Source organism: Plecotus auritus (genome assembly GCF_963455305.1).
Source record: "Plecotus auritus genome assembly, chromosome: X".
NCBI lineage: Eukaryota > Metazoa > Chordata > Mammalia > Chiroptera > Vespertilionidae > Plecotus > Plecotus auritus.
In genome coordinates, this window is record NC_137784.1 from 142,676,850 (window position 1) to 142,703,250 (window position 26,401).

Genomic DNA, 26,401 nt, shown 5'->3' on the forward strand with positions numbered 1-26,401 from the left:
CCCCCCCAGTGACCCAGGCCCCATGCCATCTGTGAGCGGAGGCCAGGGCAGGCTGGAAGCCTGGGTAACCCCTAGTGACCCAGCCCCCCAGCCCCTCATTGAGCGGAGACCAGGGTGGGCTGGAAGGCTGGGTTTCCCCGGCGACCCTGGCCCCAGGCCCTCCTTGAGCAGAGGCCAGGGCAGGCTGGAGGCTTGCGTCACCTACCAGCAACACAGGCCCCAGGCCTCCGTGAGTGGAGGCCAGGGGGTCTGGAAGCCTGGGTTGCCCCCGGCGACCCAGGCCTCAGGCACACCGTGAACGGTGGTCAGGGAAGACTCAAAACCTGGGTTTCCCCCAGCGACCCAGGCCCCCAGCCCCTCTTGAGTGGGCGCCAGGGCAGGCTGGAAGCCAGTTTTGTCCCCGGTGACCCAGGCCACAGCCCCTTTGTGAGCTGAGGCTAGGGAGGGCTGAAAGCCTGGGTAACCCCCGGCGACCCAGCCCCCAGCCCCTCTTGAGAGGAGTCCAGGGCGGGCTGGAAGCCTGGGTTTCCCCGGGCGACCCATGCCCCCAGCCCCTCCATGAGTGGTGGCCAGGGCAGGCCAGAAGCCTGGATTGCCCCTAGCGGCCCAGGCCCCCAACTCCTCTGTGAGTGGAGGCCAGGGTGGGCTGGAAGCTTGCATCACCCCCGGCGACTCAGGGCCCAAGCCTGTCTGTGAGTGAGGGCCAGGGTGGGCTGGAAGCCTGGGTAACCCCAGGTGACCCAGACCCCAGCCTCTCCTTGAGTAGAGGCCAGCGCAGGCTGGAAGCCTGGGTTGCTCCAGGTGACTGCGGCCCCCAGCCCCTCCTTAAGCGGAGGCCAGTGGGGGCTGGAAGCCTGGCTTGCCCCCAGTGTCCCAGACCCCAGGCCCTGTTAGCGGAGGCTAGGGTGGGTGGGAGCCTGGGTAACCCCTGGTGACCCAGACCCCGAGCCTCTCTGTGAGCAGAGGCCAGGGCGGGATAGAAGCCTGGGTTTCCCCTGGTGGCCCAGGCCCCCAGCCCCTCCGTGATCTGAGGCCAGGATGGGGTGGAAACCTGGGTCGACCCCAGCAACCCTGGCCCCTACCCTCTCCTTGAGCAGAGGCCAGGGCGGGCTAGAAGTCTGAATTTCCCCTGGGGACCCAGGCACCCAGCCCCTCCATGAGCAGAGGCCAAGGTGGGCTGGATGCCTGGGTCGCCCCGGCGACTCAGGATGCAGCCCATTTGTGAGCTGAGGCCAGAATGGGCTGGAAGCCTGGGTAACCCCCAGTGACCCAGACCCCCAGCCCCTCCTTGAGCGGAGGCCAGGGCAGGCTGGAAACCTGGGCAACCCCTGGCAACTCAGGCCCCCTGTCACTCTTTCAGCAGAGGCCAGGGCGGGCTAGAAGTCTGGGTTGCCCCCAGCAACTCAGACCCCAGACTCTCCATGAGCGGAGGCCAGGGTGACCTGGAGCCCTAGGTTTTCCCTGGAGACCCAGGCCCCAGGCCCTACGTGAGTGGAGGCTAGGGCTGGCTGGGAGCCTGGGTAACCTCTGGTGACCCTGACCCCCAGCCCCTCTTTGAGCAGAGGCCAGAGGGGCCTGGAAGCCTGGGTTTCCCCCAGTGACCCAGACCCCCAGCCCCTCCTCGAGTGGAGGCCAGGGCAGGCTGGAAGCCTGGGTCACTCCTGGCTACTCAGGTCCCCAGAGCCTCCTTGAGTGGAGGCCAGGGAGGGCTGGAAGCCCAGGTTGACCCCGGTGACCCCGGCCCCTAGCCACTCCTTGAGCAGAGGCCAGAGGGGGCTGGAAGCCTGGGTTGCCCCCAGTGACCCAGACCCCCAGCTCCTCCTTGAGCGGAGGCCAGGGTGGGCTGGAAGCCTGGTTTGCCCAGGCTACTCAGGCTCCCAGGCCCTCCTTGAGCGGATGTCAGGGAGGCTGGTAGCCTGGGTTGCCCCCAGAGACCCAGGCCCCAGGCCCTCTGTGAGCAGAGGCCAGGGTGGGCTGGAAGCCTGTGTCACCCCCAGTGACCCAGGCCCCCAGCCTCTCCGTGAGTGGAGTCCATGGTGTGCTGGAAGCCTGGGTTGCCCCTAGCATTCCAGGCCCCAGCCCCTTTGTGCTCTGAGGCCAGGGCAGGCTGGAGGCCTGGCTTGCCCCCAGTGACTCAGGCCCCCAGCCCCTCCGTTAGTGGAGGCCATGTCCAGCTCAAAGCCTGGGTCAACCCCAGCAACCCAGGCCCCCAACCCCTCCCTGAGCAGACTCCAAGGAGGGCTGGAAGCTTGGCTTCCTCCGTTGCCGGCGGCAACCCAAGCCTCCTGCTCGCTCCAGCTCCATGGCTGCCACCATCTTTGTTGGGTTAATTTGCATACTCACTCCTGATTGGCTGGTGGGTGTAGTGAAGGGACGGTCAATTTGTATGTTTCTCTTTTATTAGTGTAGATTTTTACACATCAATATTCTATTTTTATAACTGACATAAACTTCAGCAGAACTGTACATGATATGGTATTTCAGAGGTTTGTGTTCAGTGCTGTTTAGGTATTTTGGGGACCCATTTGTAGGAACATTATCTTTAGTTTGGAACTTTCAAAATGATTGCATGATCTATTGATGACAGACCTTGATGAAAGAGCCCCATGTTCTGATCCTGTGTGGGGAGGCAGAAAGACAGAAGGTGCTGAGAGCAAATGCTGACATCCGTCATTTATTCTTATACTCAGATCCCGATCTCTACAACTTCTAGGTTGTCTGACCTTGGTCATGTAATTTATGTTTCAGATTCCAGTTTTCTCATCTGGAAAATAGGGATGATGTTACGGATTTACATCAAAGGGCAGTTATGAGGATAAGCTAGATAAAAAAAATCTCTAACAGTCTCATATTAGTGGCTGACAGTAAGTACTCAATAACGTTGAACATTATTATGCAGAAATTTGATAAAAGAATGATCTCCTGCTTCTACGTTATAACACCATTTCAGCGACCCTTCTTTATTTCAGTTCTTGCTATCATTATTCTGTGAAAATCACGTGGCTACACTAGTGTCATCTTCCAGTCCTGAGCGGGCCCTGATGCAAAATGGTTATCTGAGCCTTTGAGCAGATTGTCTCGCAGACAGCAATTCACAATTCACAATTGCCATGGCAGCAACTGAACATGCAGAGCTTTCTCTCCATCTTGATGTTGTGAAATGAGGTATTCATTTATATGCATGATTATACTTGCTTCTTTTTGTTTTACCTTACATCCCCTATAAAGTCATACTCAAATTTTCTTTATTCAGGGTTGGAATTAGGAAGGGAGGAAGGAATGGTGTTGAGAGGGCAGAAACACATTTGGTTCTAGAACGATAGAATGACTAACTTGGATATTCAGCATTGAGTTCTCTATTTAAAGAAAAAATAGCCCTTGGGTGTGGTCCTTAGCTAAGTCCACTGTGCTTTTCTCTCATTATATTTAAAAGGGAACTTTCAGTAGAGGTTGATGTCTTTGGCAATTTTAACAAAAATGGAGCCCAACATAAGTGGTAGGGACAGAGGATTTTCAAAGGAGCCAAAAAATGAATTGAGAATTCACAAGTCTTGCCATGGCCCGTCCTCCTAATTAAGGTGATGTAATCTAAATAAGCTGTGTTAGGTGCAAATAAAAAGATCCAGGGGGTATTACTACATAGTGTAGTAAAGAAAACACATATTGAAATAAATAATAGAGCAGATGTAGTAATATCATAAATTCCATTATAGAAATGTCCAAGCACTGCTGGGGACTCTGCTCAGGTACCCCCAGACTGCTTTGACCATTTCTGTGGACCCCCCCCTCCACAGTTTTTGGATGGTTTTGCCACAGTGTTCATGTTCTTACTAGAGAACTCCCCTTGTCCATTAAAGCCACTTTGCCTTGATATACTGAAAGCCTGAAATGCCTGGAAGTTTTTATATTTCAGAGATGAGGGCTACCAGCCTTGGGCAAACTACAGCCCGCGGGCCCGTTCCAGCTGTTCTATCCGACCCCGCGGAGCCGAAAGAGCGGAGGGTTCTCTTGCTCTCCCCTCCGCTCCTTTACTTTGAATTTATATTCGTTCACACAAACACTCCATCCATGCTTTTGCTCCGGCCCTCTGGTCCAGTTTAAGAACCCATTGTGGCCCTCGAGTCAAAAAGTTTGCCCACCCCTGGAAGGCAGGGAAGGGGGAAATTCTAGCTCTCTTGCATTGGGTCCAGAGAAAGTCCGAGTTTTAACTGACACTTCAGCGCTCCCCTTCAGGATCAGACTAAAGCTGGGGCTTCTTCCCCTTCCATGTCCTACTTCCTCACTCCCTTACCAGTTTCTCCTGGGAACACTTCCTTCATAAATCACTTGCACATAAAACTTCATTTGTGGATCTGCCTCTGGGGAACCTAAGCAAAATCATGAAGATATTTTAAACAATTGATGGGAACACTGGGGACAAGGTGAAGAATTTTTAGAGAGGAATATTTCCTGGAATAATGGCATTTGATTTGGTTTTTGAGTAACAAACCATCTTTCAATAGCGAGATGGAAGGGAAAGGGACTCTAGGCAAAGAATCAGTGTTTGCAAAGGCACCATTAACAGAACAGAAAGTTTAGGGATGAGAATATAGCCGGAAGTAAGTCATCTTACATTGTTTTCGAGCCTCTTCCTTGCCATCCCATGGGCAATTTATTTGATCTATCTGTGCCTCAGTTTTGTAATCTGTAAAACGAAGATACTTTTACTTGCCTCTTGGAATATCTTTTATGAGGGTTGAAGGAAACAGCATTTGTAAAGTACTTAGAACAGGGGTGGGCAAACTTTTTGACTCGAGGGCCACAATGGGTTCTTAAACTGGACCGGAGGGCCGGAACAAAAGCATGGATGGAGTGTTTGTGTGAACTAATATAAATTCAAAGTAAAGGAGCGGAGGGGAGAGCAAGAGAACCCTCCGCTCTTTCGGCTCCGCGGGCCAGATAGAACAGCCGAACGGGCTGGATCCGGCCCGCGGGCCGTAGTTTGCCCACGGCTGACTTAGAACAATGCCTGACATAAGGTAAGTACCCCATACAACTTCTTTTTGTTGTTGTTTTGGTTGATAAGGGCAGTTGGTAGGAATATGTAGAGTATAAGCCCTCTGAGAAGGTAGACCATTAGAAGCCCTCTTATATGTAATACTAGTGTGTGGTCCTGACACTTGTCCAGAGGCCTGAGAACATGGACAAGGAGCAGCTTAGTAAATGCTTCCTCACCTCCCAGTAAACATTTAGACCCCAGGTGTGCTGATCAGTGAAGACACTATTACAAGACCTTCAGTTAGAGACAGGAGCAGGCATTTGACTCTAATAACGGGTAAATAGGCTTCTCTAGCATATAGTGATTACTTTAAATATTAAAGAAAAGAGAAAATACAGTCATACATTGCTCTAAGACTTTCTTGATAGCCGACTGCATTTTTGTAGTAGTCATGTCTCCCACTGTGACAGAAAGCTTAAGTATGGAGAGATGGTGACAGGAGAAAAAAATGAAGACATCAGTCGCCACTGCTTTTAATGTCCAACTGTGAACAGCCATGGAAGCAGAAATAACTACACTACAGAGAAAGATGCAGAACTGGGTATCTGTGGTTTGCGGAGTGAAGCTGTGGAAAAGTCACTAGTGCAGAGGACTGCAGAGGGGAAAGAAAAAATCGCATTTCCAGGTTACTTTATGTTGTGGAAATGGATAGCGGGGTGAGACAAATGAGCGCAGACGAGAACACAGTGACGGTCAGAACATCTGCTGAGGGGAAGCAGCTTTTCAGTGCTGCAGAGCTGAGCCTGAGTTTGCAAAACAGGAAAGGAACTTGTAAACACAAATTCCAACAATTAGCCGCAGCTATTTATGAGATCCTTTGTTCATGCAAAATTCCAAAGACAGCAACATAGATTCAGTGTTCTGAAGACGGAGGCTAAATTTGGGCTGTGGAAGCAGGCAACTTAGAAATGGAGAGAACCGAGGAGACTTTTATTCTGCAAAGCTATCATTTGGTTGAAAATGAGCTAATATTGGTGCTGCATTTTGATTGGCTGAGAGTCTTCTCTTCTGAAATAATTCAAAATAAAATGACTGGAGCTTCTAAAGGAGAGACCTATAGCAGAAGCATCCCTGTCTTGGCAAGATTTCTGAATGAGCTCAGGAGTCTTCAGGCTGCAGCAATTTTGGGGAGAGGCACAGCACCCCTTCTACCCAGGGCACCAAGAGATTCAATTTGTTTTGATTTTTGCTAAGGAAAACAACAAAGGTGGTCAGCTATGGGAAAGAGACTGTCTCTGGCTTTTATAAAGGACCAAGTTCCTGCTCTTCCTGAGGGCTGTGATGGGCAAGCCCATTAGCATGAAACATTTAACTAATTTGGAGAAACACCAGCAAATTTCGCAGAAAGCACAACTGGCCCATGGCTACTTAAACACATCCGGGAAACTCTCTATCCCTGCATAAAACACACACATATATGTGCACGCGCACACACACACACGTACACACAGGCACACATGATGAGCCGTACTAAAAAAAGAGACAACAAAAAACAATGGCTGCTTTATTCTTCACCATTTCTCCATATTATTTATATTCCCATGGAAAAATGAAAAGGAGAGAAAATAGTCTCCAGATAGCTGATGCTCATGAAAATTGCTATAGAGTGTTAGAGATTTGCCCAAATATTCAAAACTAGTAGCCCTGCACATGAATCCGTGCACCAGTAGCTTGCCAGTAGATCTCCGCCGCCCTCCAGTAGCTCTCCACCCACTGCCCCGCCCTCCTGTAGCTCCCTCTGTCCCCCCCAACCCCCCTCATAGCTTGTTGCCGTGCCCCCTCCTGTAGCTCCCTCTGCCCCCCCCCAACCCCCCTCATAGCTTGTTGCCGTGCCCCCTCCTGTAGCTCTCCGCTGCTGGCTTGTAGCTCGCTGCCCCACCTTCTGCTGATCCACATAATCTGGTCGTTACACAGTTGGTCGTTACGCATCACGGCATAATGACCATTTGCATACTACATCTTTATTATATAGGATAGAGGAATTTGTAAGTACTAGTATATGGTGCCCATTCTATGGAAAGCATATTTTCAACACATTCTCCACTTTTAAAATATGGTTAAAAATTTGTTTTCTTGATATCAGAATCCACCCCTTCTATCCTTTCCATCACCCAGGTAAGGTCTTTAGGAAAGAAATAAAGGTGTCTAATTGGAACATGGTGTGCTGTTTTGAGATGTAAAATGAGACCTCTTCTTTATCTGTCCATGAAATCCTCAGAGAAAATATCACCTTCCAATCATCCTATATAATAAAGAGGTAATATACAAATTGACCATCACTCCAACACACAAGATGGCTGCCCCCATGTGGTCAAAGATGGCCACCCCCATGTGGACACAAGATGGCCAGCAGGGGAGAGAAGTTGTGGCCTATCAGACCAGCAGGGGAGGGCACTTAGGGGCAACCAGGCTGGCAGGAGAGGGCCGTTGGGGGTGACCAGGCTGGCAGGGGCGTGGTTAGGGGGTGATCAGGCTTGCAGGCAGAAGTGGTTAGGGGTAATTAGGCAGGCAGGCAGGCGAGTGGCTGGGAGCCAGCAGTCCCGGATTGTGAGAGGGATGTCCTACCGGGATCGGGCCTAAACGGGCAGTCAGACATCCCTCAAGGGGTCCCAGATTGGAGAGGGTGCAGGCTGGGCTGAGGGACAATGTCCCCATGCACAAATTTCGTGCACCGGGCCTCTAGTCCCAAAATATAAAGAGCCAGGGTCTGTAACGTCCAAAACAACCAGAGGGATGACTGAACGCCAGGCTTCACATGTAGCATGCTCGGGTGGGCGGGGACTGGTGAGTGGACTGAACTGCTGACCTCTCAGAGAGAGAGAGAGAGAGAGGCAGGGCTTATCAGCAGCCGCCTCAGGCTGCTGGCAAGGCCCAGAGAGAGAAAGAGAGGCAAGGACTGATCAGCACTTCCCATGGAGACTACAGCTCAGACCCTGCTTCTCTCACTGGGTCTTGCCAGCAGCTGCGCCCCTCTCTATCTCCTAGAGGTCATCAGTTCAGCTTGCTTGCCAGCAACCTTGGGTTGCTGCTGATCAGCCTGGCCTCTCTGATCACGCCCAGAGATAGGCCCAAAGACGCTGACTGGCATAGAAACTGACAAATCAGAACTAACTCTGGGTGAACTGCAAGAAGCAAATGGCTGCCTAGGAGGTGGAGCTTTTGACACTGACTGGAATAGAATCTGACCAATCAGAACCTAATCTGGGTGAACTGCAAAGGCAGTACCTAAGGTGGGGGTTGAGGAGGGGTTTTAAGGGCAACAGCTGTTTGGTGTAAGGTGTAAGAAACTGTTCAATTTTTTAATGACCGGTTTGGCAGTATAGTGCATATGGCTGGCTATCAGTCCAGATATAGGGATTATGTATTTTTGTCTGCCAAGAGCATCTCCTCCTGCTGAAAAAGGCCCCCCCCCCATTTAAGCAATCCTATCCTATATAATCTATCTATACTAATAAAAGGGTAATATGCTAATTAGACTGGGTCAACTGGCCATATTCTGGATGTCTGACTTCCTTCTGGACAAAGCCATGGTGGTGGGGGCCAAGGCAGAGGCAGTTAGGGTCAATCAGGCCAGCAAGGGAGGGCAGTTGGGGGCAAGATCAGGCTGGCAGGGGAGGGCAGTTGGGGGTGAGATCAGGCAGGCAGAGGCAGTTAGGGGCAATCAGGCCGACAGGGGAGAGCAGTTAGAAGCAAGATCAGGCAGGCAGGCAGAGAGGTTAGGGGCAATCAATCAGACAGGCAGAGGGGTTAAGGGCAATCAGGCAGGCAGGCAGAGGCAGTTAGGGGCAATCAGGCAGGCAGGCAAGTGAGTGGTTAGGAGCCAGCAGTACCAGATTGTGAAAGGGATGTCCCCGATTAGAGAGGGTGCAGGCTGGGCTGAAGGAACTCGCGCCCCCCCGTACCCGTGCATGAATTTCGTGCACCGGGCCGCTAGTCTATATAATAAAAGCCCAGTGACCATTATGGTGCAACGACCAGAACGACCTGTTGCTATGACATGCACTGACCACCAGGGGGCAGATGCTCAATGCAGGAGCTGCCCCCTGGTCAATGAGCTCCCACAGCGGGAGCGCCGCTCAGCCAGAAGCCGGGCTCATGGCTGGTGAGCGCAGTGGCGGTGGCGGGAGCCTCTCCAACCTCCACAGAAATGCTAAGGAGCAGCAAGCCGAGCAGTAAGGAGCCTGCCACTAAGGATCAGCAAGCCAAGCAGTAAGGAGTGAGCCAACAGGCAGTAAGGAGCAAGGGATCCTGGATTGCGAGAGGGATGTCCGACTGCTGGCCTAGGCCCAATCCCCCTGGGGGTCCTGGACTGAAAGAGGGTGCAGGCTCGGCTGAGGGACACCCCTCCAGTGCACGAATTTTATGCAGTAGGCCTCTAGTGTGTTATAGTGTTGGTTCAGTGTGGGAAACCATGAAGAGGCAACTATAAATTCAAAGTGGGTGTGATACACCTGTCAGAATGGCTATCATCAACAAATCAACAAATGACAAGTGTTGGCGAGGATGCGGAGAAAAAGGAACCCTCGTGCACTGCTGGTGGGAATGCAGACTGGTGCAGCCACTGTGGAGAACAGTATGGAGTTTCCTCAAAAAACTGAAAATGGAACTCCCATTTGACCCAGTAATCCCTCTCCTAGGAATATAACCTAAGAAACTAGAAACACCAATCAGAAAGGATATATGCACCCCTATGTTCATAGCCGCACAATTCACCATAGCTAAGATTTGGAAACAGCCTAGGTGCCCGTCAGCAGATGACTGGATCAGAAAACTATGGTACAGCTACACAATGGAGTACTATGCTGCCATAAAAAAGAAGGAATTACTACCATTTGTAGGCACCTGGATGGAATTAGAGAACATCATGCTGAGTGAAATAAGCCAGTCAATGAAAGAACAATACCACATGATCTCACTCATTTGGGGATAATGAAAAACAGTATAAACTGATGAACAAAAAGATAGATACAGAGGCAGTAAAGCATCAAACAGACTGTCAAATTACAGCGGGAAGGTTAGGGAGAGGTGGGGGAAATAAGAGATCAACAGAAGGACTTATATGCATGCATATAAGAGTAACCAACGGATGCAAAACATTGGGGGGTGAGGGCATGTATGGGAGTGGGGTGGGGGGGCAATGGTAAGATATGTACACATATAATACCTTAATAAAAAAATAAAATAAAATACTGTTATGACTCTAAAAAAAAACAACAAAAAAAACCCCACAGCTAGCATCATACTTAATTGTGAGATCCCAAATACTGCCCTCCCACCCCCCGCCAGATCAGAAACAAGACAAAGATGTCTACTTTCTCCATTCTGTTCAACATTGTGTTGGAGGTTCTAGCCAGGGCAATTAGGCAAGAAAATAAAATAAAAGGCACAAAAAAAACACCAAAAAACAAAAAACAAAAAAAACACACAAAGTGGGTGTGATATAAAAGCAAAGGAGTCAAATGAAATGTAAGCAACCTAAGAATGCCTTTATTCCATTTGAGTTTCTTTCATTAAAATCTGTATTTACTTATCTGATAGCTACAAACTTAATTGTTCACTACTTGCCTCCTAGAAGAAGAACTAAGTGGGGATATTTATAATATTGTATTAGCTGTTGCAAAAATAATCTAATTGGTAATTTCAATTAAAAAAGGTTACAGGTAAAAACAAAGGTGTTAGCTTAAATACTAGTGATTATTTCATAGAGAAATATTCAAATCCATATCCCAAAACTGGCCTGAGGAAAAACCACCTGTCCTGCCCCAACCAAACACTAAATGACAATAATTTGACCCTACTCAGCCATTACTGCTGCCAAATACGATGCTACTTCTGCTGCAGGAACTCAAATTTGTAGCATTTAGATGGCACTGCCATTTGAAAACCAAATGCCTTAGCTATTATCTGTGCTGGCACAAACAGAAACTCCATACCAAGATTGCTTCCTTTTTTATTTACTTCCAAATTGTAGTCTCTCCTAGGTATGTCTGATTTATGGGGTCTAAGTCACATGACTTCAAGCTGGGAATTTGAGTTCAGACTTCAACATTACAGAAGCAGGACTCTTGAGGTGGAGGTTTCCTCAAATGTAGAAAAACTTTTCAAAAGATGATGGGAAGATATGACCCTAACACATGCTTACTAAAACAGTGGATGCATATATCTCTTTTTTTATTACTGGCATTCCTAATTGTATTCCAGTCACTTCTTTAGCTCATGATTTTATCAGCTAGATTCCATGCTATATTTCCCAGTGTTTTTATAATTGAATATTTGTATGTATTCATTATGTTAAAAGTTCACTGTTGAATGCTCCAAACATTCAATTTTTAGTTAGCCAGCAATATTACCCTATTCAAACACATAATTATCTGTAACATTTTTATAGTTTTGCTGTCCTGTGCCAAACTGCTATTTTTAAGACTTTCTTTAACACCTTGCTCTTTCTTCCATTATAGATTCTGTACCTAGGAGTCTCAGCTATTGATTTATAGGCCTAAAAGTCTGCATTTACTGGAAGACCTGTGTATGAAAGACAGCACCTTTTTCAGAAGCAGATGAATGTGAAAATGATAAACTAACAGCAAACCCAATGCTTTGAAAGGACAAATTTTTTCCATACCTACTGAATACTTTTAAAATGTGCTGGACACTGACTAGCAGACTAGGGATTGAATAATAAACAGTTTCTACTTTTTTAAAAATATATTTTTATTGGGAGAGGAAGAGAGAGAGAGAGAGAGAGAGAGAGAGAGAGAGAGAGAGAGAGAGAGAGATGAGAGTGAATAATTTGATTGGCTGCTAGCCCCCAACTGGGGATCGAGCCCAAAACAGGGCATGTGCCTTGACCTGGAATTGAACTGTGACCTACTGGTTCATAAGTCGATGCTTAACCACTTCGCAACACTGGCTGGGCAACAGTTGATACTTTCAAGCATGGTAAGAACTGCCTAGTGAGGGTGACCACCATATGCAGCATGCTATAAGAGGAAGGGAGGGACTAAAACGCTGCCAAGTTTTGGCTGTGTGGCTGATGAAGGGTTTGTGTGAAAAGAGGGACAGGCAATATGTGGGGTCATAGTTTGTGCATCTTAGAGACATCTTGTATTTATGCCTGTGTCTTTCATTTTAAATTATGCACAGAGATAAAGCAAATGTGGTGAAATGTTAACATTCAGGGCATCTAGATGAAGGGTATATGGAGATTATGTGCACTGTTCCACAACTTTTCTGTAAGTTTCATATTATGTCAGTATAAAGGTTAAAAAGAGAATACAAAGCATTTCAGCAATTACAATCTCATTTATAGACTATGCTTTTCTAGCACCACTTCAGTAGCACACCTCCTGGATGCAGAACACCAAGGCTCCCAAAGTTCCACAAAGAAACATGGAACTGAGGAGGAGGAGCATGAGAAGTTCTTGCCCAAGTTTACACCTTTCTGGTGACCTACTGCTTGACTCTGGAAAGGCTGGCTGAGACCAGGTGAAAATAATTATATTAAAATACAAACACACACTTGAGTGTTTACAGCAAGACCAGACAAAATGAAGGTCAGTTTCCCAAGATTATTCTACAAAGGACTGAGGCTTCAGGCCTGAGCTATACCTCTTAATTTGTATTCTGCTCTAAGATTTAATATTTTTGCAGTATCAACTTACATCCTACCGGGATCGGGCCTAAATGGGCAGTCAGACATCCCTCGAGGGGTCCCAGATTGGAGAGGGTGCAGGCTGGGCTGAGGGACACCCCTCCCCCCGTGCACAAATTTCGTGCACCGGGCCTCTAGTAAGGTAATAAAGGTGGGGCTCTGATCAGATAAGATTGGGGTCTTTAATCAAAAGACACCAGAGGGTTCGTGCTCTCTTACTCTCACCCCCCTTCAGTAGCACACTGAAGTAAGGCTATATGAGGACATAAAAGGAAGGAAGGGAGCTCTCAACAGAAACTGAACCTGCCAGAACCTTGGTCTTGGTTTTCCAGCCTCCAGAACTGTGAGGAAATAAGTGTCTGTTGTTTAAGCCATCCAGCCTGTGGGATTTTGTTATGGTAGCATGAGCCGACTAAGACAGGCTAATGCTACCTTATTCACAGGCTAATGAACTTGGCTTCTGGCTGAGTGACGCTCCCCCTGTGGGAGCGCACTGACCACCAGGGGGAAGCTCCTGCATTGAGTGTCTGCCCCCTGGTGGTCAGTGTGCATCATAGTGACCAGTCGTTCCTCTGTCGGGTTGAAAAGGGCTCTCTGAAATCCCCCAAGGGGTCCCGGATTGCAAGAGGGCCCAGGCCAGGCCGAGGGACCCCACTGGTGCACAATCAGGGCCTGGGAGGGATGCGGGAGGTTGGCCAGCTGGGGAAGGACCATGGGAGGGCTCCAGGGCTTGTCCAGCCTGTCCTACTCAGTCCCGATGGGCTGGACCCCAGCAGCAATCATTTAGCTTGGCCCTCTATCACATCACTTTGGCATTTGTTTCTCTCACTAGTGTTCCCTTATTTTTTAAGACCCTCTCCACTTTGTGCAACTTTTACAAACACTTTTATAGTATTGATCGTTTCAGGGGAGAGTAAATTAGTCAAAACCTTCCTTATTTGCTAGCTCTGCACTTGTTCAAAACATACACATATCACCTTCTGCCAGCCCCAAGATTTGTAACTTTGAAGGCCAATGTCCTCTTCTTAGTTTAAGAAGCTTGATTTTTCTAAGAAAAATTATGTCTATAATTATAAAGGTAATTATTTACCATTTTAGTCGCATCGTACAACACCATTTTAATTAGCATACTTAGAAATTGTGGGTTATTTTGAAAATGATGACATGCAGCAATCTATTTCTCAATCATATTTAAACAAACACCTCCTGGCTATCATCTATGCAAGAAAACATTTATCTTTCAAACAGAAGTTTCAAAAAGAAATTGCTTCTTATACACCTTAATCAATGGATGTTTTACACCTCATTGAAACACTTATGATTTCTACTTGAACTGGTCTGGTCCAATGAGAAAATTATTTTTGAGTGGCTCTCACTGAACATATTTTTAAAATCGCAATTAGATTGGACAGGTTGCAGAGCTCCAAGGTCAGAGCGGAAAGTAAAGGAAAAGATTTAGTGCAAAAATTTTAAACCACAGTCATTCATAATTAAAATGCTAGTGTGGGCCTGGGTGTGCTTTTTAAAAATTTTTAAAATATGTTTTCATTGATCTTAGAGAGAGGAAAGGAGAGGGAGAGGGAAGAAGAGGGAGATGGAGAGAGAGAAACTCCAATGATGCACTTTACCTGGGATCAAACCCACAACCTGGGCAACACTCAACCAACTGAGCCACATGGGCCATGGTGACCCAGGTATTCTTTATCCACTTTTTTAAACGAGATCAGTGAAGACAGAGCTTTACATAATTTTATCATTGCCACCACCTCCTCCCATTTTTAAAGCTCTTTTTAAAAAATGTTATTTTTGTATTGATTTCAGAAAGAAAGGGAGAGGGAGAGAGAGATAGAAACATCAATGATGAGGAAGAACCACAGATCAGCAGCCTCCAGCACGCCTCCCACTGGGGATCGAGCCTGCATCCCAGGCATGTGCTCTGACCTGGAATCGAACCCTGACCTCCTGGTTCATAGGTCAATGCTCAACCACTGAGCCAGTCGGGCAAAACCTCTTATTTCTTAAATTCTTATTGTTCTAGATATCTGCTGCTGCTGACAAAATCTAAAATAAAAGGCAAAGAATTTTTCTCTGCTTAATTTTTATGCCCCACCTCCCCATTCCACATTTTTTAAAAAGCCAGAAGTATTTAATTTTTGCTGAGAAACAGTTTTGGTCTGTATTTCCATTGCTACCTAAACTGGTTATTGTAATTTCTTTTTCTGCTATAATACTTCAGGTATCTTTTTTAAAAAAATATATTTTATTGATTTTAACAGAGAGGAAAGGAGAGGTATAGAGAGTTAGAAACATCGATGAGAGAGAAACATCGATCAGCTGCCTCCTGCACACCCCTTACTGGGGATGTGCCTGCAACCAAGGTACATGCCCTTGACGGGAATCGAACCTGGGACCCTTGAGTCCGCAGGCCGACGCTCTATCCACTGAGCCAAACCGGTTAGGTCACTTCAGGTATCTTTGACCTTTGGCTTGAAGGAACAGAAGCAACCAGGAAATTATAACTGACTATTTCCAGTATTTAATCCAGGAAGCCAAACTGTGTAGAGTTAAGGAGACAATTGACATACTTCACTAAAACACTTCTTCCTTTATTCCTATTCTCACATTTTTTTCAACAAAGATGATTCACTTGTTATTTTAGCATTCTGGTATTAACACCGTGTGGTATTAACACCTAGTTCTCCTTATCAACTCGGCTATCAAAACCTAAGGACTCTGCAGAAATTTCATTCAAACAGTGAGTCAGCGATGTGATTCATAGAAAGACAGCAATAGGCACAGCTAGAAATGTGGAGTTTCTGTGAAGATGGTTCGGTAAACTAGAAGACCCACAATATCACCCTGGTGAAAGTCAGGCTTTTGTGTTTCCTCATGGGGACATTCAGCTCTGGATGACAGAGCCGACACGGACCAAGGATTACACTAGGCATAAGAAATTCCTCTTGCTGTTCTCATGAAGGTTCATAGCCTTCTAAAAGTCATCCACAGCCCACGTGACTATTCTGGACAATGTCTAACTTTCTACCAGCTTCAAAACAACTACAGACAATTCCTGAATATCTGCTGCATGTTTAGATGAAGAGAGGGCAATTTTTCAAGAGCATCACCCAGAAGTCCCAGGCTTTAAGCCTATCTGATGTTCAACCTTCTCCTGCGCAAATCTAGTTCATCTCCTGAAACTCCCTTTCCTTTTGTGTATCACACAATGGTTGAGAGCATCAGGATACAGTCAGTTGACCAAGAGGGAATCTCAGAGTGACCTTTGACTTCAACTTTCTCACCCTGCAATCCAATCAGGTTTCAAGTTCTGTGGATCCTTCCTGTGCACTAGCTCTTAAACCTACCCCTTTTTTTCTCCATTTCCATTGCTCCTATACTAGTTCAGACTTTCCTTACTTCTTACTCAAAACTATTCCAACATCTTCTGAGTTCATTTCCCTGTTCTTAGTCTCTCTTCTCTTTAACCCATTATTCTACTATCTTTCCCAAACCTACCTCATATCTTCTCTTTCTGTACAAGATATTCCAAAGTCAGCTCATTTATTCTCTTGGATTAAATTATCATAATTTTGCTGATGAGTCATACTTTTATCTCCAGCCAGAAAAATTCTCTGAATCTTAGACTCACACATCTCACATATCCAACAGCCTACTTGATGTTTCCACTGGGATGTCTCATAGGCATCTCAAACAACACATGTTTCAAACAGAACAGTTTATTTCCAATGCTAATTTATCCACTCCCACAGTCTTCCCCATCTCAGTAAGTGGTACCACTCTCAACCCAGGAGATCAGTTCAAAGACAGTCATCTTTGATTTTTCCTTTTCCCTAACCTCCTACATACAATGCATATAACAAGTCCTGCTGATGTACCTCAAGTATCCACCCACATTTCTACATCCTCATAGTCACCACCTTAGACTAGGCCACAATCATCCCTCTATCATCTTTCACCTAGACTACTGCAAAAAACGTTATGTGGTCTACACCATTTTCTACATAGCAAGAACACTATTTCAAAACATGACCTGAATCATATCACCTCCTTAAAACCCCTCAATGGCTTCCTGTTCCATTTAAAACTCCTTTCTATAGCCTACCCATCTCTCCAATGTCATCTCAAACCATCAACCTCCAATTTGGGTAAGAAGCTCCAACCATACTGACCTGTTTCTCTCTTTTAACCCTCACAATAATCCCTGAGAAAGCTATTACCTTTGTTTTACAGGAAAGGAAACTAAACCTCAAAATAAATAAATAAATAAATAAATAAATAAATAAATAAATAATAAATAAAGCAACTACCAGGGGTGGGCAAACTTTTTGACTCGAGGGCCACAATGGGTTCTTAAACTGGACCGGAGGGCCGGAACAAAAGCATGGATGGAGTGTTTGTGTGAACTAATATAAATTCAAAGTAAAGGAGCGGAGGGGAGAGCAAGAGAACTGGATAGAACAGCCGGATCCGTCCCGCGGGCCGTAGTTTGCCCACGGCTGCACTAGCCCCATGCCACGCAGGAATAACATGGTCTTAGAAATGAATTAATTGAAGATCATCCCTTTTCTTTGCAGCCCATCTCCTGCCACTTCTATTTTTTTTTTTGATCCAGACATCAGCAAACGAAGTTTTATGGGCAGGCCTCCTGCTTCTGTAAATTAAGTTTTATTGGCACACAGCCATGCCCATTCCGTGATCTATTGTGCTGTTTTTGGTACAGTAACGAAAGAGCTGAGATAGGCCATATAGCCTATATAACATAAAGTATTTACGATCTGCTTCTTTCTAGATAAAGTTTGCTGACCTCTGTCTATGCTATGCCATACTGACTTGTGGATTAAACTGAAAGATAAATGCCATAAAAAGAGAGGTTTAAAATTATTATTCTTAAAGCAACATTATGAAGCGAAAGAGCTAGGGACCCTGCTTAGGGAAGATATAGCATTGAAAAATGACAGAAGGAAAAAGGAAATTCAGTAGTTCTGACTTCTTTCTCTGTTCAACAAGAAAGAAAACAAGCATTCAAAAGAACTGGGGTGAAAAAATGATTATTATAAGCATAATTCTTAGTTCACAGAGCTGTTGTAAAAATGGAATGAGCTAAAGCACACGATAAGGCACAATGCCCACTGCATAGCCGAGGCTCAATAAACAGAACCTGTGATTCAATGTGGACCGGTCTTCATCAGGTAATGTTGCTTCTGAACCTGACCCTTTCTTATTGTCAGACCTGCTCTTTGGGAGCAAGGGAAGAAAGAAAGGCCACTTGTACTGTTTCAAGCCCGGAAGTCCATAAGGTTGGAAAATCTCCCTGATCTATGCTGTTCCATTTTCTCCACAGAGCCATTTCCATATCTTGGAGAAAATTCCTCCTCAGGAAGGAAAGCAACTAAGACTGAGCCTCTTCACTCTTCCTCTGTCTGTCTAGCTCAAACAACCCAATTTGTTACATTACTACTTTCTCACACAGGGGGAGAGACTTTCTCACAGCCAGGAGCTGGAGAGACTGGCTTGGAATGAGGGAGTCCCATCGAGACTTTATTGAACTCCTTGGAGGAAAGTATGCGGAGAGGGAGAAGCCTGCCATTTGGATCAAAAGTAGCAAAATATTCAACACAAATTACCTGTGACTTTCCTACCAGAAATAACTTATTTCCAACAGGAGTTTTGGGCTTTCAGAAAGCTGAGCCTAAATGTATGTTTTCTGTGGTGGCTTGTTTTATAACACAGGCTGAACTCTGGAGAGATGTTATGGGGCCAAGCCATCTCACATATTCTTAATGATTGTAAAGTGTCTGGATTTACTGCATAGAAAATGCAGGCCATAAAAGCAGAGTGATGCAGGCTGTATAAAAACTGCTGTTTGTCCCTCCTTCATAGAATACACTTAAATCATGGCAACATTCAGTCAAGAGTTGCAGTTGGAGAGCAATAATAAATAAAATATCCCTTAATAATGCAGTTAAACAGGAGATAGCCAATCATACTATAATTCTCAGAGATTTGGGAACTCCCCCACTGTTGACATGAATAATTCTGACAACCCTATAAATATTAATGGTTAAGACATAAAAAAAAACTGCAGCATTAAGGAGACATGAGGGCCCTGCCCTCATATACCCACTTTTGCTTATGTTGAGTGGTGCCGAAATTCATAAAGTAGCCATCTTTGGTTTTTCTGCCTCTTGACTAAACATCCTTGATTGCATATATACTCTTAAAATTCAGGAAAATAATGGTAAATATTGTCATTAGCAGTTCAAGCCATCTGAAATCGACTACGAGACATATATTGATAAGCTTTTGCCAATTCAATGCAGCCAATAAATATAATTTCTCCTTGCAGTTCCATTTTCTGAAGTGTGTGTTCTGTTTCTATAGCAACTTTCATTCTGTTAACCTGTTACTCATATTAAAAGTCTGTTATTTTTAGCATAACATTTCCAGAAATCTTTGACAAGGAAAAATGGGAAAAGATTACAACTTGAAGATAAATGTGATGTTCGATATAAATTCTAATATATAGTATACACTGAGTGGCCAGATTATTATGATCTCTGAACGCATAATAATCTGGCCACTCAGTACATATATATATATATATATATATATATATACATATATATATATATATATATATATATATTAGGCACCCAGTGCATGAATTCGTGCATGGGTGGGGTCCAGCCAGCCTGGCCAGGGGGAGGAGACATGGGTGGTTGGCCGGCCAGCCTGCTGGTCGAACTCCTGGTTGAGGGGACAATTTGCATATTAGCCTTTTATTCTATAGGATATACACTGAGTGGCCAGATTATTATGCGTTCAGAGATCATAATCATCTGGCCACTCAGTCTAGATCAGTGGTTCTCAACCTTCCTAATGCCGCGACCCTTTAATACAGTTCCTCATGTTGTGGTGATCCCAAACCATAAAATTATTTTCGTTGCTACTTCATAACTGTAATTTTGCTACTGTTATGAATCGTAATGTAAATATCTGTGTTTTCCGATGGCCTTAGGCTCTACAGCAGCAGTTCTCAACCTGTGGGTCGCGACCTGAGAACCGCTAGCAGGGTCGCCTAAGACCATCGGAAAACACAGATATTTACATTATGATTCATAACAGTAGCAAAATTACAGTTATGAAGTAGCAACGAAAATAATTTTATGGTTGGGGGTCATCACAACAGGAGGAACTGTATTAAAGGGTCGCGGCATTAGGAAGGTTGAGAACCTCTGGTCTATATGGTCAGTAACTGGTGGTGAAATTGCACAAATACAGATTTTTAAAAATTTGTACATTTATGGACTTACCATATCCCATATCTTCTTTGGGGAACAAAGTATGGTATAAATAAATAATAATATCCAAATGGATTTATTTTCTACAGATTTTCACTTAAATAAAATTCAAGAAGAAGAACATATTGCTGAGGATTTTTGTGTGTGGTAGAGTCAAGGCATTTGCTGTTGGATTGCAATTTTAAGAACACTGTTGTAATATTAGGACATGCAATGCTAATGAGATGAATTGTAGCTATGAAAAAAAGTCATATAATAAGAAGTTGAATAGGGGACAGGGTCGGGGAAGCATTTCTGTAGATTACTACATAATAAATTGTGACATAACCTGCCATTTGACCTTCACAGAAACAAATTGCTTCCTCTTTTTCCAAAACACTGTCTCATCTTTCACTTGCCTATGAAAAATGAAGTCCCATGTAGTTTGATATAACATGGCTGGGAATGAGCAACTTTATGAATCCTCCCTGGTTTCCCCTTTTGGATTTGGGTAAGGAGAAAATTGTCCATTCAATCAGCTTAACAATAACCCTACAAACATCGGACCAACTAAAATTGTCCATTTAATACAAGTGACTTGGAAATTAAACTTAGCTTGAATTCTCATTGGGGACAATGATTTCCTAATATTCTCATTAATATTTTCTAATTATTATAAAGGCAGTGGAATGGAGTGAATAAGCACATGGCTTCCCAAACCAGACTGACTGGGTTTGAATCCAAGCCTCCTCAGTCACCAACGGAATGACCTTTGGCAATTTACCTACTTATGCCACACTTCGATTTCCTCATTTGTATGACAGGGATAATGATAGTATCTATCATGAGGTTGTTGTGAGAATTAATTTGCATATGCAAAATGCTTACGAGAATACCTAGCACAGAGCTTTAGCAGCAGTATTATAATTTTTACCCCTTAACCTCATGCTGTATAGCTTTCCTTTTTTGACTTAATTAGGAAAAGACACAATTACTTATCCTGTTATTGGCTGGCTGATACAGCTATGTACAAACTAATATGTAGTTTTCCAATAGGTAAATTGTCAAAGGTAGCACAGTTACTGACTGATGAGACTGGGATTCATACCCAAACAGTCTGGTCCTAGAAACCATAGAAGCCAGTCCATTATCCACCCCACTTATGCTTTTCTAATTAGAAAAGTTTGGTTAGAGCATTAGGAAATTATTGTTTCCATTCAGAATTCAAGTGATAGCTGAAATTTATCGCATTAGCCATGCCTTTAGTGGAAATACATATTACCCCAAAGATTGCATTCTTATATGAGTTCATAGGTTTAAGCATTTCCCCAACACACATAGACTCAAAGTGATAGTTCCCAAAGGACACTGTCTATGCCCTAGAACTCAGTCTCTTCCAACTCTAGGTTTATTGAGGTATAATTTGCATAGAATAAAATTTACCCTTTTAGTGCACAGTTCTAAAGGTTGTGACAAATGCATATAGAAACCGCCATTATATTAATATACAGAGCATTTCCATCACTCCTTCAAATTACCCCCTACCCTTTTGTAGTCAACACTACTACTAATCTATTTTCTCCTCCTATAGTCTTGCCTTTTCCAGAATGCTATATAAATCAAATCATATAATATGTAACCTTTGAGATTTATCCATTTTTTACAAATTAGTTCATTATTTTTACTGATGGATAGTATTTCATTGTATGAATGTACAGTTTTAGAACTCGTCTTAATCCCATCACAAAAGTATAGGGGGATTTTTTAATGCTCCAAAAATATCTACATTATAAAAGGCCAGGGGCTGTCATGACCCAAATGACCAGACAGACGACTGGTCACCAGGAAGTGCATGGAGCACCTCTCGGTCCCTCCCTCATGGCTACTATCACAGCAAGGCTGGTGGCCAGCAGGCAGGCAGGGTGGCGGGGGGTGGGTGGGTGGGGCGAGGCGGGTGTGGCAAGGTCATTAGCCTCTGGCCTGGGGGGGCAGCTATGGATTAGGCTCAGAGAGAGGCCCAGAGAGAGATGAAGGGCCTGATCCACAGCCACTGCAGCTGCTGGTGAGGCCCAGAGAGAGAGAGAGGCAGGGCCTGATCAGCAGCTGCCACAGAGACACTAACTGGCATAGAAACCAACTAATCAGAACCAAATCTGAGTGAACTGCAAGAAGCCAATGGCTGCCTAGGAGGCGGAGCTTTTGATGCTGACTGCCACAGAAACCGACCAATCAGAACCTAATCTGGGTGAACTGCGAAGGCAGAACCTAACGTGGGGGCTGAGGAGGGGTTTTAAGGGCAACAGCTGTTTGGTGTAAGGTGTAAAAAAGCAGTTCAGCTTTTTAATGACCAGTTTAGCAGTATAGTGCATATGGCTGGCTATCAGTCCAGATATAGAGATTATGTATTTTTGTCTGCCAAGAGCATTTCCTCCTGTTGAAAAAGGCTCTCCCCCATTTAAGCAATCCTATCCTATATAATCTATCTATACTAACAAAATGGTAATATGCTAATTAGACTGGGTTGACCAGCCATCTTCTGGATGGCTGACTTCCTTCCAGACAAAGCCATGGTAGTGGGGGCAGAGGCAGAGGCAGTTAGGGGCTATCAGGCTGGCAGGAGAGGACAATTGGGGGTGAGATCAGGTCAGCAGGGGAGGGTAGTTGGGGGTAAGATCAAGCCTGCTGGGGAGAGCAGTTGGGGGCAACCAGGCTGACAGGGGAGGGCCATTGGGGGTGAGATCAGGCTGGCAGGGGAGGGCAGTTGGGGACAACCAGTCTGACAGGGGAAGGCAGTTGGGGGCGAGATCAGGTCAGCTGTGGAGGGCAATTGGGGGTGAGATCAGGCCGGCAGGGGAGGGCATTTAGGGGTGATCAGGCAGGCAGAGGCTGTTGGGGGTGAGATCAGGCTGGTAGGGGATGGCAGTTGGGGGCAACCAGGCCAGGAGGGGAGGGCAGTTGGGGGAAAGATCAGGCCAGCAGGGGAGGGAAGTTGGGGGCAACCAGGCCGGCAGGGGAGGGTAGTTGGGAGTGAGATCAGGCCAGCAGGGGAGGGCCATTGGGGGTGAGATCAGGCCAGCAGGGGAGGGCAATTGGGGGCGAGGTCAGGCCACCAGGGGAGGGCAGTTAGGGGTGATCAGGCAGGCAGAAGCAGTTGGGGGCGAGATAAGGCTGGCAGGGGAGAGCAGTTGGGGGCAAGATCAGGTCAGCAGGGGAGGGCAGTGAGGGGCGATCAAGCAGGCATAGAGTTAGAGGCAATCAGGCAGGCAGGCAAGTGAGTGGTTAGTCAGCAGTCCCAGATTGCAAGAGGGATGGCATAAACCAGCAGTTGGACATCCGCCAAGGGGTCCCTGATTGGAGAGGGTGCAGGCTGGGCTGAGGGACCCTCTCCTCTGTGCATGAATTTCATACACCAGGCCACTAGTTGGTTAATAAAATTGTAAACATTCCAGGTGTACAATTCTATAATACATCATCTGTGTATTGTATTGTGTGTTCACCACCCAATTACATGTTTCCTTCCACCACCATTTATTTCCCACCAGAGGCCCGATGCACGAAGAATCGTGCAAGAATGGGCCTTCCTTCCCCTGGCTGCCGGCCCTGCCTTCTCTCTGGCTAGAGCCACCTTTTCGCTCTGGCCCAGAGCCCCCTTTCCGCCTTCCCACACTGCCCAAAGGCCCAGAGCGGCCCACCCCGCCCCCAGCCACTCGGCACCTGCGTATCCAAATTAACCTTCCATCTTTGTTGGGTTAATTTGCATACTCACTCCTGATTGGCTGGAGGGCATCCCAAAGGTACGGTCAATTTGCATCTTACTCTTTTATTAGTGTAGATTACCCTCTTCTACCTCCCCCACTTCCCCATATTTCTTTTCTGAGTTCTATTGTGGGTATTTGAAAAATCCCTAGCTCTAGCTGGTTTGGCTCAGTAGATAGAGCATTGGCCTGCAGACAAGAGTCCCAGGTTCCATTCTGGTCAAGGGCACATGCCCAGGTTGTGGGCTTAATCCCCAGTAGGGGGCGTGCAGGAGACAGCTGATCAATGATTCTCTCTCATCATTTATTTTTCTGTCTCTCCTTCTCCCTTACTCACTAAAATTAATAACAATCCTATCTAATAAAAGAGTAATATGCAAATTAACCACCACTCTGCTACATCCACAAGCCACACCCACCAGCCAATCAGGAGCCAGTATGCAAATTAACCCAACCAAGAAAGCTGCGGCCACGGAGAGAGCAGGAGGGAGGCTTGGGTTTCCCCAGCGATGGAGGAAGCCAAGCTTTCCACACACCCTGGCTGGCCCACTCCAGGCTACAAAGTTTCAATTATAGAAGGTAAATAAATTCCAACAAAAATGGCAGCAGCCACGGATCTGGAAAGAGCAGGAGGCTAGGGTTGCCCGCGGCGATGGGGGAAGCCAAGCTTCTGAAGCCCTGGCCTGCCTTGGCCTCCACTACAAAGTTTCAATTATAGAAGATACATAAATCCCAACAGAAATGGCTGCCACCTCAGAGCGAGCAGAAGGCTTGGCTCTGCTCCAGGTTACAAAGTTTCAATTGTAGAAGATAAATAAATCCCAGATACCAGGGCCTCCGCTTGGGTCACCAGGGGGCGTGGCTGGCCTGCAAACCACCACAGGCTCCTCGCCCAGGCCGCCTCACACCCCAAGGGAACCCCCACCCCGATCCAGGACACCCTTCAGGGCTAACCAGCTGGCCCCCACCCATGCACCAGGCCTCTATCCTATCTAATAAAAGAGTAATATGCAGATTGACCATCACTCCAACACACAAGATGGCTGCCCCCATGTGGTCAAAGATCCTGCCCCCATGTGGACACAAGAAGGCCACCACAAGATGGCCAGCAGGGGAGGGCAGTTAGGGGTGACCAGGCCTGCAAGGGAGGGCAGTTAGGCGTGACCAGGCTGGCAGAGGAGGGAAGTTGGGGGTGACCGGCCCTGCAGGGAAGGGCAGTTAGGGGGGACCCAGGCCTGCAGGCGAGAGCAGTTGGGGGGGGACCAGGCCTGCAGGGGTGGGCAGTTAGGGGTGACCAGGCTTGCAGGAGAGGGCAGTTAGGGGCAAGCAGGCTGGCAGGGGAGCAGTTAGGCATCAATCAGGCTGGCAGGGGAGTGGTTAGGGGGTGATCAGGCTGGCAGGCAGAAGCAGTTAGGGGCAATCAGGAAGGCAGGCAGGCAAGCAGTTTGGAGCCAGCAGTCCTAGATTGTGGATCCTGGGATCGGGCCTAAAAGGGCAGTTGGACATCCCTCATGGGGTCCCAGATTGGAGAGGCTGGGCTGAGGGACACCCTCCCCCCGCCCCCGTGCATGAATTTCGTGCACTGGGCCTCTAGTATATATATATATATATATATATATATATATATATATATATATATATATATATATTTTTTTTTTTAAAGAAAAATCCCTACAATCATTGTGAATTGCTTTGATTAAAGTAGTAGTAACATGTTAACTTCTAACATGTTCATTTACATTTTTAAAACTTTACCTTTATTGTTGAAATTATTACAGATGTCCCCTCTTTTCCCCATTGACCCCCTCCACCATGCAACCGCCCCCCCTTTCACCACCCTATTGTCTGTGTTCATGGGTTATGCATATATACATGTAGGTTCTTTGGTTAATCTCTTCCCACCTCCCACCCCCTTCCCTCTGAGATTCATCAGTCTGTTCCATGCTTCTATGCCTCTGGATCTATTTTGTTCATCAGCTTATTTATTTTATTTTAATTTTTAAATATGTTTTTACTAGAGGCCCAGTGCCAGAAATTCACTCACTCGGGGAGGGGGGATGTCCCTCAGCCTGGCCTGCACCCTCTCACAGTACAGGAGCCCTTGGGGCAGTCAGACATCCTTAGCACTACCACAGAGGTGGGAGCGGCTCCTGCTACTGTGGCTGTTCTCTCCAGCCATGAGCCCAGCTTCTGGCTGAGTGGCACTCCCCCTGTGGGAGCAAACTGATTACCTGGGGGCAGCTCCTGCATTGAGCATCTGCCCCCTGGTGGTCAGTGCATGTCATAGCAACTGATTGTTCCACGGTTCGGTCAATTTGCGTATTAGCCTTTTATTATATAGGATTACCTATTTTTGAAAGCAAGACTCTACATTACTAGTCATTTGCCCTAAAGTTATAGTCTCACAAAAAGTTAACTTTCTCCCCATTAGGACATTTTTCAATACAATAAAATATTCTTGTCATAAATGATAAGAGTAAGTATATGAAGAAAAATTGCATGATAATCTCTGTCTGGGTGAGTGCTAATTACTCCCATGAGCAAGACTAGAATTTTAAGTATAAAACTGTGATATTTGTTAAAATTTTCAGGGCTCAATTTCCATGACAAGTAAGTATCTGCACACGCAGATTTACTGGTGTGAATTATGACATGTGCA